Raw genomic sequence first — 16,631 nt, forward strand, 5'->3', positions numbered from 1 at the left:
CGTGACCTTGACGCTTCCCGGCACTAGGGCAATTCTCGGCCCCAAACCAGCTGCGACTGTCGCAAACAACACCCGAGAGCGCAGATCCACTTTCCGATAAGAGTCGGATCACAATAGAGTGCCGACCACCCTGCCGTCCTCCAGGGTACGGGCGGCGACATAAGTCAAGTGGCCGCCACTGTCCCCAATTAAGCAGGTGGCTGTGCTCGTTCTGTGCGGCGGCGTCTTCTGCGCGCGCCCGTTTCTTGAGCCCGCGTTGTCGAGCCCCGGGGCCATACCGGACGCCAGCCAGCTGCACCGCCGCCCACAGCTCCCATTCATCCGGACGCACCGGACCCCGCTTTGTTCGAAGCTTAATTGGGCCGCAAGTGGTGTTTGTGAAGCCGCGGTGAGCTATCAGCGTACGATGAAACAGCGGCGTTGACATTTTTATGGCTCTTGGCTCTTTGTGCACTGGCACAAAGCGGCCCCGGCGAGAAACACGCGTCCTCCCCCAAAAGGGGACAATGGGAGGCTTGGGTGAGCCGGCCGCTCCCTCTCTGGCTGCTGCCCGCTTTGCGCTCTCCTCGCAGCCCCCCCGCCGGGGGCTCTCCGGGTTCCGCAGCGGCGACACCAAAGGCGACAGAAAGATGGGCGCTCCTAATGAGACCGCGCGCATCCACGGACCTCCTTGGGGCCCGCTCAACGACAAAGCCCCCCTTCCTTAGCCGCGAAGAAAGGAGGGGGGAGGGGGAATAAACACACATGGCGCATGCTATCCCTCTACACCGTGTTTACGGACAAAGAACGCGCCGCTCATTTTGATTTTTCTCGTCTTCACAGCCGGCTGAAAGGCTCCGGCTATGAGCGGCTACGCGCAGTGGTGTTAGTGTGCGCTAGACGCTATGGCGGCGCTGCTTTTTGATTGACTTATTCGCCAAATATTCCAGGTGAAAGGTGTGCTTTTCGCCTGCTTTATATGTTATGACTCCTTCCTTGAAAGCACCTGGCCACGCCCTTCCGCGGGTCTCATCTTGATTTTTTTGGACACCACAATGGCCGCCATAGCATCCTTCCGCTTCCAGCCAAAGTTAATGTCCTTCATGAATTTCCGCAGTCCACTTCATTCCGATAGCTACGAGAGTTACTCGGACTGGTCAACTTCTATTGGCATTTTGTTACCTCTCCGCTATGCTGATTCGTCTATTCACTGATCTGCTGCAGGGTAAATAATTTAAAACTACCAAACTCCTCGCAGACGTCACCCTTCTTTCCCACCTAAAAGCACACGCTCCACTCTGCCTCATGACGTACGCGCCTTAAGTGGCCGTTGCAGCCGCCGTACAGCAGAGCGTTGAGGCATCTTGGTAGCAAATGGCTTTATTTTTGCAAAAGCTCTCCAACCGAAAGCATTTATAGCACATTCGACCATGAAATTTTTTGTGCAAGCATGGCTGTGCGTCTTTTCTGCAAATTCTTTGAGGCTGGATGCTTTTTCATTGCCACGCACCACAAGACTTTCACAGTCAACATCAAATCCGCCAGAAGAAAGTTTTTTCTTGTGAAAGCCGTCTCCTTGCTTACATTGCGAAATACACAACTTATATCCACCTTCTACGAGGAGCTGCGAACGCTGCCGCTGATGCACTCTCTCTGCTAACATTGTTCTAATTGTGCGCCGCATCAGCAGCACCTGTAGATTTCAACGCCTTAGCTGCAGCAGAAGCTCAAGACGCAGAAGACTCCAAGCTTCGCATGTCGCCTGGAAACGTCGAATTTCATTAAATTGCCCTTCCATCCTGCACCGTTCCTGTTCTGTGCAACATTTGCACTAGCAACCCCCGACCTCATGACCCGATTTGTTTCCACTGCTCTGTCTTCTACTCCCATCCTGGCATCCGCACCACACAGCACCTTATCATACGGCGCTTCGTCTGGCCAGGCATAAACAAGGACGTTCGTGCGTGGATGCGTAGTTCAAGAAGAACAGCGCGAAAAAGACAAGGACTTAAGGGTTCACTGAAGAGGAATCTGTAGTCGTCTTTCTACCGCGGGAACTCTGTCTACACGTTCTGAGCATTCTTAGAAACATCGATTTATTGACCTGTGTGGCCGATTTCCCTAATTAAATTGAATTAATGTCCGCCTCCCGCCTTTTGTTTTTTAATTCTCCCTCGTAAGGTGGGCGTAGTCGGCCATCGCGCGGAGTGCCTTTCACCCAGTCCCGTGGCGGCTTGCCGCTCTGCCATCGGCGGAGTAATACGTAGTAATCCGCAGAAGCAAATAGTCCGCGCGTATTTTTATTTCTGCGGGCTTATTGTGCGGCTATATTATCTCCGAATGAAAGTATTTATTCAGGGAAACCTGAAAAACAACACAAAGCGAAAGCAAAGCCTCCACGGAGCTGGCTGAAAGGCACTTCACGCGTTGGTCGACTCCGCCCACTCTACGAGGGAGAATTCAAAAATAAAGGCGGGAGCCGGACGTTAATTCGATTTAATTAGAGAAATCGGCCACACAGGGCAGTAAGTCGCAGTTTCTAAGAATGCTCGGAACGTGTAGATCGAGTTCCCGCGGCAAAAAGGCGAGTTCAGATTCCTCTTCAGTGCACCTTTAAGGAAGATATACGCAATCCTTTAGTCCTTGTCTTTTTCGCTCTGTTCTTCTTGAACATGGCATACTATCTCGCCCAAGCATCAGTCCTAAAGAGATCCGTACTTGTTTTCCTTGTCAGTAGTCCAAGATACAACCCACTCCTTGCCACCTTACGGGTCTTTCACGCTCCCTTCGAAACATTTCGACAAGGTTTGTATTGACATTCTTGGACGGTGGCCTCCATCAGACTGAAACGTCTACCTGCTCACGTGCACTAACCAGTTTACTCGATGACCAGATGCATTTTCCCTCCCAGACGTGGGGAGTGAAACCATCACTAAAGCTTTTCTTTTCGGCGGGGTGTCACGTTTCTGCGTCTCTTCTACAGCCATCACCAATCCCGGTCGACAGTTCGACTGTTTCATTTTCCAGAACCTCATGGCCTTGCTTGGAAGTGCGGGATTAGCACCACAGCCTATCAACCTATCGCAAATGCCATGGTCAAATAGTTTCATCGGAACCTCAGTGAATTCCTTGAAGGTGCAACCCGATACGGTCAGCAAGGCAATTTCTATACCTCTTGTTCTGCTTAGCGTTAGGACTACCTTAAAGTAGAGCATACAGTACATCTCTCGACATTGTCTATGCTTTACGTTAGTCTGCCATCCAGGATGAATGATCGGCTCTACACCAACCATAGACTTACTTTTTAAGTACTAGAGAGTAATTACAGCCCACTTCGCTTGCCCTCACCTCTCCGAGTATATGGTCTCCTGTGGCCGCCTACCATTTCTCCCTATGTTTCTGTCTCCTACCTTCTCTCCTTCTTTTATAGGGCAGAGAGGTATCTCTGTTCACTGTGACAGATGGCAGCGCTGCAGGTGCTGACTTTGACGACGACGGCGCAAAATAAGGAACGAGCTTGTGGGGACTAACGGTCTGATATGGAGCTGATGAAAAAGGTTCCGCCGCAGTGGCTCAGTGATTAGAGCGCTCGCCTATTGAGCCGGACATCCAGAGTCCGAACCCGTCCCCAGCGGCTGGGTTTCAATAGAGGCGAAAATCAAAATGCGCCCGTGTGCTGTGAGATGCTAGTGCCTGCTAACGATCCCCAGGTGGTTCCAAGTATTCCGTGAACCCCCCCCCCCTCCCTACGGCATCATTTCTTCCTGAGAGAGAGAGAGAAACTCTTTAAAGAAAAACAGAGAATTTAGCCGGCGTTTAAAAATCGCTGGCATGCTACTCTGCGTAGGGAGGGGAATTTGGGAGATAAAAGACAGAAGGAGAGCGGTGTGTAAGAGGTAAAAAAAGAAAAAAAAACGAAGATAAAATGCGGCCATGAAATGGGTACTAAGGATGCAACGCCGAGTATTGCTGTAACCTATGAAATGATGGAGTGCATAGTCCGACAAATGGGCTGACGAAGTTCACTGCATGAAGAATGCATGAAGGTAACGTGCAAGTGAATTTAAAGCTTATCGAGATGTCCAATGTCTTTTAAATACGTAAGTAGAAAGTTCATTGCAAGTCTCTGTTGCCTAAGGCAGGCTAAGGGACCTAAAACTTTGTCCATTGTTAGGGGCACTGGGCAGAGCAATGTTCATAGTATGCACGCTCGTTAGCATATGCAGGACACTCAAGCAGGGTATGTTCAACAGTTTCTATCGAGGCACAGTTGTCACAATGCGGTCTGTTCATTTGTCCAAAACGGTATCGCAAGCCGTTTGTATATGCAGCATTCAGACGAAGTCGGTGATAAAGTGTTTCCAGATGGCGAGGAATTCTCGGTGAGTGTCTTGATCTATGATGTGGGTCGATTGAATGAAGAAATCGGTACTGATGTGTCGGCAAACTCCAAATCCGATACGTTTCTTCGGAAGCAAAACTTTTAGCGATTTGGGACGCATCAGATTTCGTGAAGAAAGTTCGAATGTATCTCCGATGTTGATGGCCCTTACGGGCCGCTTCATCTGCTTTTTCATTAGCCAGAATGCCACAGTGAGCAGGTACCCACTGAAATGTTATGCAGTGGCCTGCGGTAATATCTAAATGATGTAAATACCCGACATCTAGGCAAACTGGCTGGTGATTTGTTTTCTTCAGTGGGTTGGCCAGGATCTGCAAAGATGCTTTTGAATCGGTGAAAGCCCAACGGCCGGCGGTTCAGCGCATGATGTAAGAAACAGCTTCCTTAATACCGTGAAGCTCAGCTGTCGTACAGGATGTCGTCCGCTGCAGCCGGTAAAAAAGGGCATGGTGTTGAGGGCAGATAAAGGCCACAAGAAGAGGTTTCTTTAGTAGTTGAACCATCGGTGAAGATATGGGTGTGCTACGTATATTCCTCAGTTAAGTAGGCGAGAGTAGCTTGCAGAAGCGCTGCCTGTTGCATGCGGCTCTTTGCATTCACGCCTGGCACAAACTTCTTCACCTTTAGAGGAGAGAGTGCCTATGGAGGAAAGGCCAGAGGTAGTACTTTCTGTGGCTGATTAAGAGTAGGGAGGGGCAGGAGCTGTACTTTCTGTCCAAAGCTAGAGTTGCGGCGAGTTAGGTGGACAAGGTGTAGGAAGTGCTTATTCCCTTGCAGGACATGGCGGAGATGGGTACGCATAGTTTCCTGGGCGGCAATCATCTCTAGTGGGAGACATCCTGCCTCCGCTACTGTTCCTGATGCAGAGGAACCCTTTGGGAGGCCAAGGCATATTCGCAGGCAGTTGTTCCGTGCGGCAACAAGAGTCTTATTGCTTGATGTAGATAATCTTTTAAGCACTGGTAGACAGTAGCGCAAGGTTCCTTCAACGTAGGCTTTTTCAAGCAAAAGCATTGATCGGCGGTTCCTACCCCACCTTATTCCCGCCATGAACCTGAACACTTGCGACGCTGCTGTGATCCTCCCGCGGAGTTTTTTTTTATCTGAGGTGACCATGCGAGATTATAGTCGATTACAACACCCAGGAATCGCTGAGATCGTACATATGGTAGCGATCGTCCGCCTAGGAGCAGCGGATATCGAGTCATCATTTGTCTTGTAAACGCCATAGCAACACTTTTTCTGGCGAGAGACGAAGATATCTGGAAGCCAGGTACACCGAAATGTTCAATAGCGCTCTCTGAACACGTTGCTGGGTAATATAGCGCGAACTTGATGCGGTCCAGATGCAGATATCATCAGCATAAATTGTTATGCGTTCCCCTCGCGGAAGGTTTCTTCTGATGTGTATAAGGACAATATTAAACAGGAGAGCGCTGAGCACCGCTCCCTGTGGTACACCCCTCTCCACTGCGTGAAAGCGTGTTGGACTGTTTGGAGTAGTCATAAATATTTGCCGTTGTTTTAAATAATGCCCAATCCACTTGTATAACTTTCCTCCAAGGCCAAGACTGGCAAAGGCTGCGAGCATTGCATGGTGAAAGACAGAGTCAAAGGCAGCCTTGATGTCTAGAAAACGGCTGTCGGGATGTACCCAGCATGAAGTTACTCCTCAAGTGATGAGACGAGGGCGAAGATATTGTCAGTCGCAGACGTGTTTTGACGGAACCCGTTAATTTCTTGGGGGAACTCATTTCGGCTTTCTAGGAAACAAGTTATGCGTTTGCAGATGATGCGCTCCATGAGCTTACCTACGCAGCTCAGCAGGGCAATGGGCCGGAATGATGTGTAGCTTGTTGGCTGCTTACAGGATTTCAAAACGGGCACAATTTTCTCCAGCGTCCATTCCGTGGGGACCTCACCAGCCATCCAGGAAGAATTGTAGTACTCTTGGAGGTGTGGGGTAGCTTTGCAATTGCGTCATAGGTCACCTCATCATGACCCGGAGACGTGTGTCTGTTTGTCTCCGCGATAGCTGTGGATAGCTCTCCCATTGTGAAAGGCAGGTCTAACGCTAGCACTGCCGCCTTTGGGATGCCTGTTTGACCATCTGCGGAGAGTGTCGAATGCCCTTACCCTGCCGACAGTAGCCTGCAGTATTCTTCTTAGCGTTCGATAACGTTCTACATAAAAATATCCTGCAAAGCCTCGCCGATACCAACTGTGGCGCAAGAACCTACAACTATATCAAAAACTTCTTATCAGCCAGGCAAGCCACTATAAACTTCGGTGGAATAAAATCAGATCCCATCACTCTAGGCCCGAGGGGAACTCCGCAAGGGGCGGTACTGTCACCCCTCTTGTTCAACTTGGCTATGAAAGATCTACCAGGCCTTCTTTCCGAAATTCCCGGCATCAAACACACATTGTATGCGGATGATATCACTGTCTGGTGCAACTCGGGGAGTGACGCCGAGATCGAGGAGCGTCTTCAAGCAGCCGCGGACACGGTGGCCCGGTACGCCAGAGAGAGAGGCCTCCAGTGTGCGCCGGAAAAGTCCGAGTTGCTAATTCTGAAGAACCCGAGGACACCCCTAGCGCAGAACATCTCGGTGTATATAGAGAGCCACCCAGTACAGAAACCCACGGAGATCAAGATCCTAGGGCAGTATATCCCGCAGGGGCGACAGAACACCACCACAATGAAGAAGCTTACAACATCCACCGAGCAAATCCTCCGGATGATACATCGTATCAGAAATAAACACCATGGCATGAAGGAAAGGGACACCATCCGCTTAGTGCAAGCTTTCGTGATCTCGCGGATAATGTACGGGACGGCATTCCTTAACCTCTCCAGGTCGGAAATTGAAAAGTTGGAGACACTCATCAGGAAAGCCTACAAGACGGCACTGGGGCTACCGAACTCCACGCCAACGGCCAAGCTCATGGCTCTAGGAATACATAATACCCTCAAAGAGATGTGGGAAGCACAATGGCTCTCACAACTCAATAGGCTCGCACTCACAACACCCGGCAGAGAACTGCTCGAGAAGATCCATGTTAATCAGCCCTATACAATTGACCAAAGGGAAGAGGTCCCACGCGATGTAAGAAGACGCATCAACGTGCACCCCATTCCGCGGAATATGCATCCCGCATATAACATCGAGAGGAGGAAGGCAAGAGGGGAAGCCCTGCAGAAGAAATGGGACAAGCAGACTAACACCCTTTACGTGGACGCAGCAGGACCACAGAATGGAGTCATGACTATTGTAGTCTCAACGCCTTCAGGGTCGATGGTTAACTGCGCCTCGGTGAAAACATCTAACCCCACTCACGCAGAGGAGGCAGCTATTGCATTAGCTGTAGCATATAACCCCAACGCCGTTGTGCTCACTGATTCCCAGAACGCCTGTCGCAACTACAATTCCGGATTAATTCATAAGTCAGGGTTGTCATTGCTGACTAAGCATCCACCCAACCAAGCCTCAATCATCTGGTTTCCCGGTCACCTGGAACTACCAGGAGGAAACGAAGCCGCTCACAGGCATGCCCGAGCTCTTCTATACCGGGCGTCTCCCCCTGATGACCATGAAGGGTGCCGTGACCTGATAGGTTTAGCAGTGTATACTGACAATCTCGCGCCGTACAGAACAGCCAGAAAGGAGTACCCAACACCACACAAATCCCTCAATAAGTTAGAAGAGAACACCCTTAGGAGACTACAAACCAACACATACCCAACGCCAGCTAAATTACACCTGTGGTACCCTACACTATACTCTCCGCAGTGCCCACACTGTGGAGAGGTAGCTAACCTCTACCATATGGTGTGGGCATGCCAATTTAATCCCTTACTTGACCCCATTCCCAACCCCTCGGAGGAGCAGTGGGAGGCTATTCTGCTCAGCGATGATCCTGACCGTGAGCACTGGCTGGTGGGGAGGGCCACCGCAGCAGCAGCAGCCAATGGACTACCGGACTAGGCGGCCCACCCACATGTTCTGAAAATACTGAATAAATAAAGATGTTTTCAATCAATCAATCAATCAAGCTTAGACTTCTTTTATAGATTTTTGTTCGTGAAGGGAGAGTGCAGCGAAGGGGTGCAGTTGTTGAAGTGGCGTTCGCATACCTTTAACTATCCACCAAATATTGGTTACTGGTTGGCGCGCATCCAGCGTAGAGTAAATGTCACGCCACTTTTGCTGACTGAGTTTATCCATGTAGCGTCGAATGTGGCGTCATGCCCGTCGGCATGCACGTAGGTCATCGAGGGTTTTGGTGCGCAGAGCTTTCCTTTCAGCTCGCCAGCGTAGAGCGCAAAGCCTTTGAAATGTGTCATCATTTGAAGGTAGGCTATCATTTTAGCTGTAATTTGTGTACTCGCTCTCAGGCAGCACGGCATTGTCGATGCTAATTCCTCATTGCGAGTTGCCGCAGTAACTCCTCTGCTTACAGCGTCCTTGTATGCGTCCCAGTCTAGATTTTATAAGGAATTTCTTTCGGTTCCTCTGCGTACGGAAAGCTGATATGAGGATTGGGCAATGGTAGCTTCCGCGTGTCTCCAAATCAGTGCACCAGCCAAAGTTGCGGGCGAATGAACTTCTGACAAATGTCACGTCGACGCTGCTGGTAGTCGTCGGGATTCGCCGGTAGGTTATGCTGCCGTAATTTAATGGCTGAACTGAATGTTTGGAGAGACGTTTTGCAAGCTTGGCACCTCGGGAACATATATGTGAGCTGCCCCAAATTTCATTATGGGCATTGAAGTCTCCGCAAATATTATGCGGAGAGGGCGTCCTTGCTAACAAGTTTTCAAGTCTCTAAGCATCAATTGGCGTGCCTGGCTCAATATATACTCCAATCAGAGTGTACTGTTGTCCGGCAATAACTGTGACAGCGCACACGTATTCAATGTCGCTGTGAGGCGGGACATCAACCGATGAGGCCGGGATATCCTTGCGAAAGCCTATCAGCAATCTGCTGACGTTATCTGGTCGTTGTGAATGATGGAAATAGTATCCATGGAGTCGGAAAGTTTCCTCGACGCGTGATTCACAGATGACTACGAAGGGGAGGTGGTACGCTCGCACGAGCTGTCGGAAATCCGAGAGTTTAGAGCGTAGCCCGCGAGCGTTCCACTGGAAAATGATGCATGTACGAAAGATGTTGTGGATTGAAAGCTGTGGTGAAGTTCTCGCTGTTGAAGCCATGATTACTGAAGTGTGGTATTACGCCCCTGCGGAGCGTAGGAGACCGACACCAACGGCTCCATTGCAAGGACAGCTTCTACTTCTCGGAGTCCTCCTGAGGAGAGGTTTGCACGGATAAGAGCCTTGATGGCTGCAAACAGCGTCGGAATCTGTAGGCATGTGATATCTCGTTCAGAGCTTCCGGTTAGCTGCCTGTCGCTGACCTTCCTGTCATGTTGTGGCGCCTTAGGCTCAGAGCGACTGACGCTGTTTGTCGGGTTTTGTGCAGTGAGTTGCAGCAGCTTTGATGAAGGAGAAGAGCCAACGGACTTCCTACGCTTATTTTTTACCGCACCTGCGTAGGTCTTATCAGCTGCTTTGCCACGATGTGTTGACTGTTTCTCGGAAAGAGCTGTCCTAGTCGCGAAAACCACGTCGGGGTTAGGTGGTGGTTTATGGCGCTTAGGGGGCTTCCCTTGTGTTTGCTCTGCAGTGCGAGCAACTGTAGTTGCTTTCTTTTTATAACACCCTCCATAGGAAGCAGGGTGTGGGCCAGCGCAGTTAGCGCATTTAGGTTGCGCTCTCGAAGTGCATTTTTTGTGCGAGTGGAGGCCAGCACACACCTTGCAGCGCACGGGGCCATTACAGTGTCTTGATATGTGGCCATGCCTCTGACATTTATAGCACTGAGGTGCTGCTCCGACATATTCAGTTACAGGATAACTAAGGAACCGAAGCGTTACTCGTTTTGGTAGCGGCGGATCTTTTGCGAATTCCAATATAATTTTGCGATGGCGTACGTCTTTGATCTTTCCACCATCCTCAGGAGTGTAGGCGGTTAGTCCCCTTGCTGAAAGGACGCCTTGGTCGCGTAGATATTCCTGCAGATCTTCGTCTGAGTAGGTGACAGGTACATCTTGTATTTTGACATAACTTGCCGTGTAAGAGTATGGGACTCGGGCCTCTACAGCCACTCCAGCCAGTTTAGTTACCGTGAGCAGACGGTCGGGGGCCGGCAGCGTCGATACTGTAACCATTAAGCTCCCGTCCTTGTGAATGCGATGGCTGAGGCCTTTTTCTTGAGCCGATGCTACAACCGCCGAAGCCACAATGTTAGGGTTGGCTTTCCATAGGCTTCCTCCTACCTCGGTGGGCCTGAAGACTACAGGAACACCGGTAGCTCTCTTTTTCTTGTACCGGGCAACTATAAACGATGCTTGGTCCATGTCGTCTGGATGGTCGGTCAGAGGCTCGTGGCTGGCTTCGTCGTCGCGCAGTCTTTTGATTGCCGGGCCCTGGTCTGCAGCCGCAACTACAGGGGCTGCTGACTCGCCGCTGCCGCTGCTGCCATCACTGCAGCATGGAGTTCAGCTGGTGATGTTCTGTGTCGGCGTGGATACGGCACACAGCGACGAGGAGGTCGCTTGACGTGCTTTGCCGGCGGCCAGGGACCCCCAGGTCGTCGCGGGTCGAGGACACACGCCAAAAAATTCAGGGGGCACTTTGACTGTCTAAAGTGGGTAGAGGCGGAAGCGTTTTCCGCACCACCTTCGCTGTTTCTGTGGCACTGGTGGCGTCACATATAATTGAGTACTAATTACTAAGTGATGACAAATCACTAATTAATGGTTAATTATTGATTAATACCCAAATACTAATTAACTGCTAATTAATGACGCTTAAGCTTCGCCTTTAGGAGTGGAACGCGACAGCGCGTTGTAGCGCTGCCAGGGAGTCCACGGAACGCCACCACCCGTTCGGAGCGATGCCTTGCCCTTTGAACGCAACGCTTTATGAGGAAAGGAAATGGCGCAGTAATTCTCTGTCATCTCGGTGGACACCTGAACCGCACCTTACAGGAAGGGAGAAAGTTGGAGTGAAAGAAGATAGATAAAGAGGAGCCGTAATGAAGAAAATGAAAATTGTATTTGAGGAAAGGAAATTACGCAGTAACTGTCTCACAAAATTCAGGGGGGCACTTTTTTGACCTAAAGTGTGGTCACTAATGTGTGGTTAAGATGTTAAGCTTCGCCGCTAAGAGTGGAACGCGACAGCGTCTTGCAACGCTGCCAAGGAGTCCATAGAACGCCATCGCCCATTCGGTTCTACGCCTCGCTCGTCGGTAAATTGGTTTTTGAGGAAAGGAAGTGTATCTATCTCTCATTTGTCGGTGGACACCTAAACCTCGCCGGAAGGGACTGGAGGAGGATGACAGTGAGCGAAGACACCGTATTCACTAGACGCGCCTTTGTTCATTCCAAACCATCGAGCTGGCATGGCGGAGTGGATAGCATGCTTGTCTCTCAACCCGAAGACCGGGGTTCGAATCCTGAGCTCGACCAATTTCTTAATCGGTTTTATTTATTTATATGACCTGACTAGTAAAGCTAATTAGGTAATTAAGCAATTAACTAAGCTCAGTCCCACTTGGGGCATCACTATACGATCCCTTCAATTGGTTGCATGGTTACTAGCCAAAGTACAATTGTCCCCGTTTGAAATTCGCGCACTGTGACGTCACGACCGTTTCCACCAATTGAAAAGCGTGACATTTTCTGTCGACAACTGCTGCTTACAACGATGAGACATTAAAGGCTTCCGCTTAAAAAACTGAAAAACGTCTGAAGTGAGAAAATAAAACCGAAAATTACGGACCGGTGTCAGACAGCCGGCCCACTAATCATCGTCTTCTTCTTCTATCGCCCCCGCCTTTATACCTTCCCTTACGGTGTTGTTCAGGTGTCCACCGAGATGTGAGACATATTCTGCGCCATTTTCTTTCGTAAAAAACAAAACAAAACCAAGGGTCCGGAACCAAAAACTGCAATACAATGATAGGTGCTCCACCAGGAGAAACAATGGAAGTTGTGTTTTCTTTAAGGATACTTTATCGGGTGCCCTATTTGTTCCTTAGGGCGAGATACGAAGGATGAGCATTTTTACACGACAACGCGTACTTTTTCATAAATTTTCCAAAATAAAGAAAATGCCTTCAACCGTAAGCCTTCAGTGCCAAAAATATCAGCACGCTGGTCGAAATAATGTAAAATGTTTTTTTTCGCACGCGAAATGTAAACTGACTGGGGTTGATTGAAACTTTCTATATTCCTGAAGGTTTTGCCATTAATACCTAGAAGACAGCAACTGGTCTCCAAAACTGTGATTTATTATTTGGAGAACAAAAAAATACGTTTCAATCGAAGAAAACTGGCTCGACAGCTAACACTCGGGATGCTGCTTTAAGATTCTCCTTTAGTTTTGTCGCTGTCATGAATATCGTACGGTAACAATTTGCCGAGATACATATGCATTGCTACTTTCCCTGGGGTGTACCCTTCCGGAATATTTATTTTTTAGAAAATATTTATAGGCTAAATTTAATGTCAAAAACAAATAATGCATGGCATGTTACTCGCGAAATTGGATGCCTAGGATATGTAGACGTTAAGAACACACAAGCTGTCGATGGCCAAAGTTCATTTCCTGTGGCGTACACGTGATAATTACGGTGAACGAGTAGCAGTGTCTGCTTTTCAGGCGTCCAGAGCGTGCAGTTTACAGCCTCTGTGTTCCCATCAGCTATTTCCTTGATGTCTCCAGGAGGTGAACTTAATGTGCGGAAATATTTAGCTTCTAGTGAGCTAAGATACTTCCTGGCGCCCATTTTCCTCGTCGAAAAGATTTCGGCGCCACCGTGTAGTTCGGTAAATTTCCCTGCTTAACGTATGATTCGTTTAACTTCATCTGGTTATCATGAGGTGGCCGTGTATTCCTGTGTGGCCACGCAGCGCAGGTGCCGCCCACACGTTTCTTAAAACGCGCGGCGTTTTTTTAAAGGGGTATAGGCTTCAGTTCACTCCGCTGTCAGATGCTATTACAGGAGTCAGTACCATCCCTGCTGTTATGAGACGAACTATTCGTACTGACTCTTGGTAACGAACTGTAAGAGATAAACATGTAGCCACTAGTGACCAGCAAATGTAACCTCCGAGTAATGCAATAAACATTAGTTATAAGGCTCAATGTCCAGCGTATCTGAGTCCTCATTCCACAGCTGATAGAATTAAAATCCCCTGAAACCTGTCCCTTATTAACCAAATGTGCCTCCAGGAATCAGAAGATGCCTTTGTTGAAATACAGACCCTACTGAAAAATCCGGTATGAATTTTAAACCGGAACCACATACCGGGTTATTGTACAGGATTTGCGATACCGGATTACCGGAATATCCTGTATAAAACAGGACAGTCCTGTTTAATACAGGACTCCCCTGTTTTGTACAGGATACTATGGTAATCCGGTATCGCAAATCCTGTACAATAACCCGGTATGCGGTTCCGGTTTAAAATTCATACCGGCATACAGGACAGTCCTGTATTCTACAGGCTAGGCCCGTATTATACAGGAGGGCCCTGTATCACACGACAAAGACAGGAATAAAATGCTTCAAATATATCCCACTTGGACTAAATCTGCCCAAAAACTGGGGCCATAAGTGTACATGCCTAATGCTGCAATATACAGAGCCTCAGAAATTGGTAATCTGCGATTATCAGCGACTCGTATTGCAGTCGATGTGCAATTGTGTTATTTGCTCCCAGCTTTTACCAAGTATTGGTAGCTTGGTGAGTATTATAATGCATCAAAAAGTCCAAAAGATGTTTATTTTTTTCGCATGTCTTGAACCAGCTCACTGAGGTAATAATTTAACTCTTTGCGACCATCTACCGGCGCTGGGGTCTCTACAGGGTGCTGGCCAATGAAGTAGTCAAAAGCACCTGCTGAGAAGTAAATATGATTGGTAGTACATAATGCCCCCAGCTTATCATTTAATTGGGCACTGACACACAACATAATGCATTGAGCACTGTGACATGCTACTTACGGCCATTATTACTTTATTCATTGCGCAAATGCATAGAATCGCTTCAATTACCTAAATATACTGAGCATTCTTTAGCCAAAACACTACGCACACTAAATATAGTCGAAACGTTGAATCAAGATGCAAGAATATATCTCGTTAGTGTATGTATGCTCAATGCAAAATTCGATGATATTCATAGGCATATTTATTTAACCATGACATGAACGCCCGCCCTGAACTTGAAAATTTGTATCTTTCAACCACACAAGAACACTGCCTGGTACATAAGAGAAAAAGATATATTTACAGATACCAGCAGTCTAGGGCAAACATCGCGTCCCATGAATTTTAGAACCGCACCTTGTCCATATTTTAGCACCGTGATAAATTATTAGACTTCAACGATTGCTTCGATGCGCAGACACAACGTACAGTACCTTAGAATCTCGCACAGTCCGTATGTCGACGTCGTCGCGGCGAACAGCACGCTCCCACGTAATCCTACGTGAGTCTTTTGGGAACTAAAACACAAGCACTTTTGGTCCGTTGTCATAGTTTCCTCTACAGTTGGGCACGCAGCAGCGACCTATTGCTTCAACAGCAGGTCACGACGCGCAAAGATTTAGGTATCACGATGACAAGCAATTTCCTAGCCAGCACTCACGAACGCAACAGCAATAAAACGCAGCAGCGCACGCTGACATGTCCGGCTACACGACTACGGAAGGGTGCAGAACTGGTTGAGGGAAGAAAGGAGACGTCTCAGTGTCGGAGGAATGCGGAGGGGTCAGCGGTCAAAGTGGCTGACATCAGAGCGGGGGGAAAGGAAAGCGCGCATGCCTTGAGAATTCTCAGACCCAGGAAAAGCAGAGAAGGTAGTGATGAGAGAAAAAAAAGCTTAAAAAAAATTGCGAAGAGACGGGTTACTCGTGTAAGGTTTCTACAGGCGGTTTTTGTTTTTATTTTGTTCTCTCGAGCGCTGTATTTTTTAGCTAGCACGAAGCGTCGCCCTTAAGGGAACACCCAAGCTGCCGGCTCCGTTGAATTAACCTTTTCTTCGTCGATAGAAATATTCTGGGCGATTTGTGATTAGTATGTCTTCCTGATGGAGTGAAGGGTGGGGCCGCTCGCGATGGCGCTTGGACAAGTTGCGTTATCAATGGACTATCACTTGATGAAGAAGAAGTGCAAAGAATTCCTGCACGAAAACCAAGAATTTTATTTCACCGATGCGTCGCTACAGACTGCCGCTAGCGAACATTAAGAAAGCTGCTGCAATGAACGCGACAGTAACAAACCTTTTGGAGCCTCTGGCGCAGTCACCGGAGGCTCGCCATGTTTATCAGCCAGTCGTGAAGTTCTGCACTGTGAAACCCAGAGTAATCTGCGCAGGACTTACGAAGACTGCTGGCGGATGTATACTAGCCGTTTGCCCGCACACAGCAGCCCTGGCTTTGTCAGGGTGCTGCACGGGAAGCCAATATGGCGGTTGCGCGCCATTCGCCTTCATGCAGCCCCCGCCTTGCATACACAAACTGCATGTTTTGCCACGCTTAGCCATTTTCTTTTACTAACCCTTTCAACAAAACCGTGTATGTGTTGATTATCGCTAGGGGTGTGCGAATATCAAATTTTTCGAATACGAATCGAATACGAATACTTAGTTCCGAATATCGAATCGAATATCGAATAATCAAGGATAGACGCATTTAATCACTACAAAACATTTATTTGGGCACCCAAGAACATCACAGTTCAACTATCGATTATTAAATGAACACAAAAGGTGTGTGTGGCTGCTCAAAAAGTATCAAAGTCTGGAACATTATTCTTAGAAGAGTGGAAATATCAGAGAAGATGGCTAGTACACAGCATTGATTAAGGCTAGATTGCCATCAGCACAAAAGCGCGTTGCTGGGATGACGTAAAAGGTTGTCGTGAAGGAAAACCAGCTGCACCACATGGTCAGACAAAAGTAGTTCCCTTCTAACTGAAACGACTCCTCCAGCCACAGAAAATGCCCTCTCACTTGGCACTGACCTGGCACGTATTGCGAGGTTCTTCTCACTTGTCACTGACCTGGCACGTATTGCGAGGTACTTCGTGCACAGCTCTGACTATACCAGCTTCGCAGTTATAACCACAAAAAAGCTCACCAGCGCAGTCAGCAACGGCATGGCCCTTG

Source organism: Amblyomma mixtum, chromosome 8 (genome assembly GCF_055824585.1).
Source record: "Amblyomma mixtum isolate Tamu chromosome 8, ASM5582458v1, whole genome shotgun sequence".
Taxonomy (NCBI): domain Eukaryota; kingdom Metazoa; phylum Arthropoda; class Arachnida; order Ixodida; family Ixodidae; genus Amblyomma; species Amblyomma mixtum.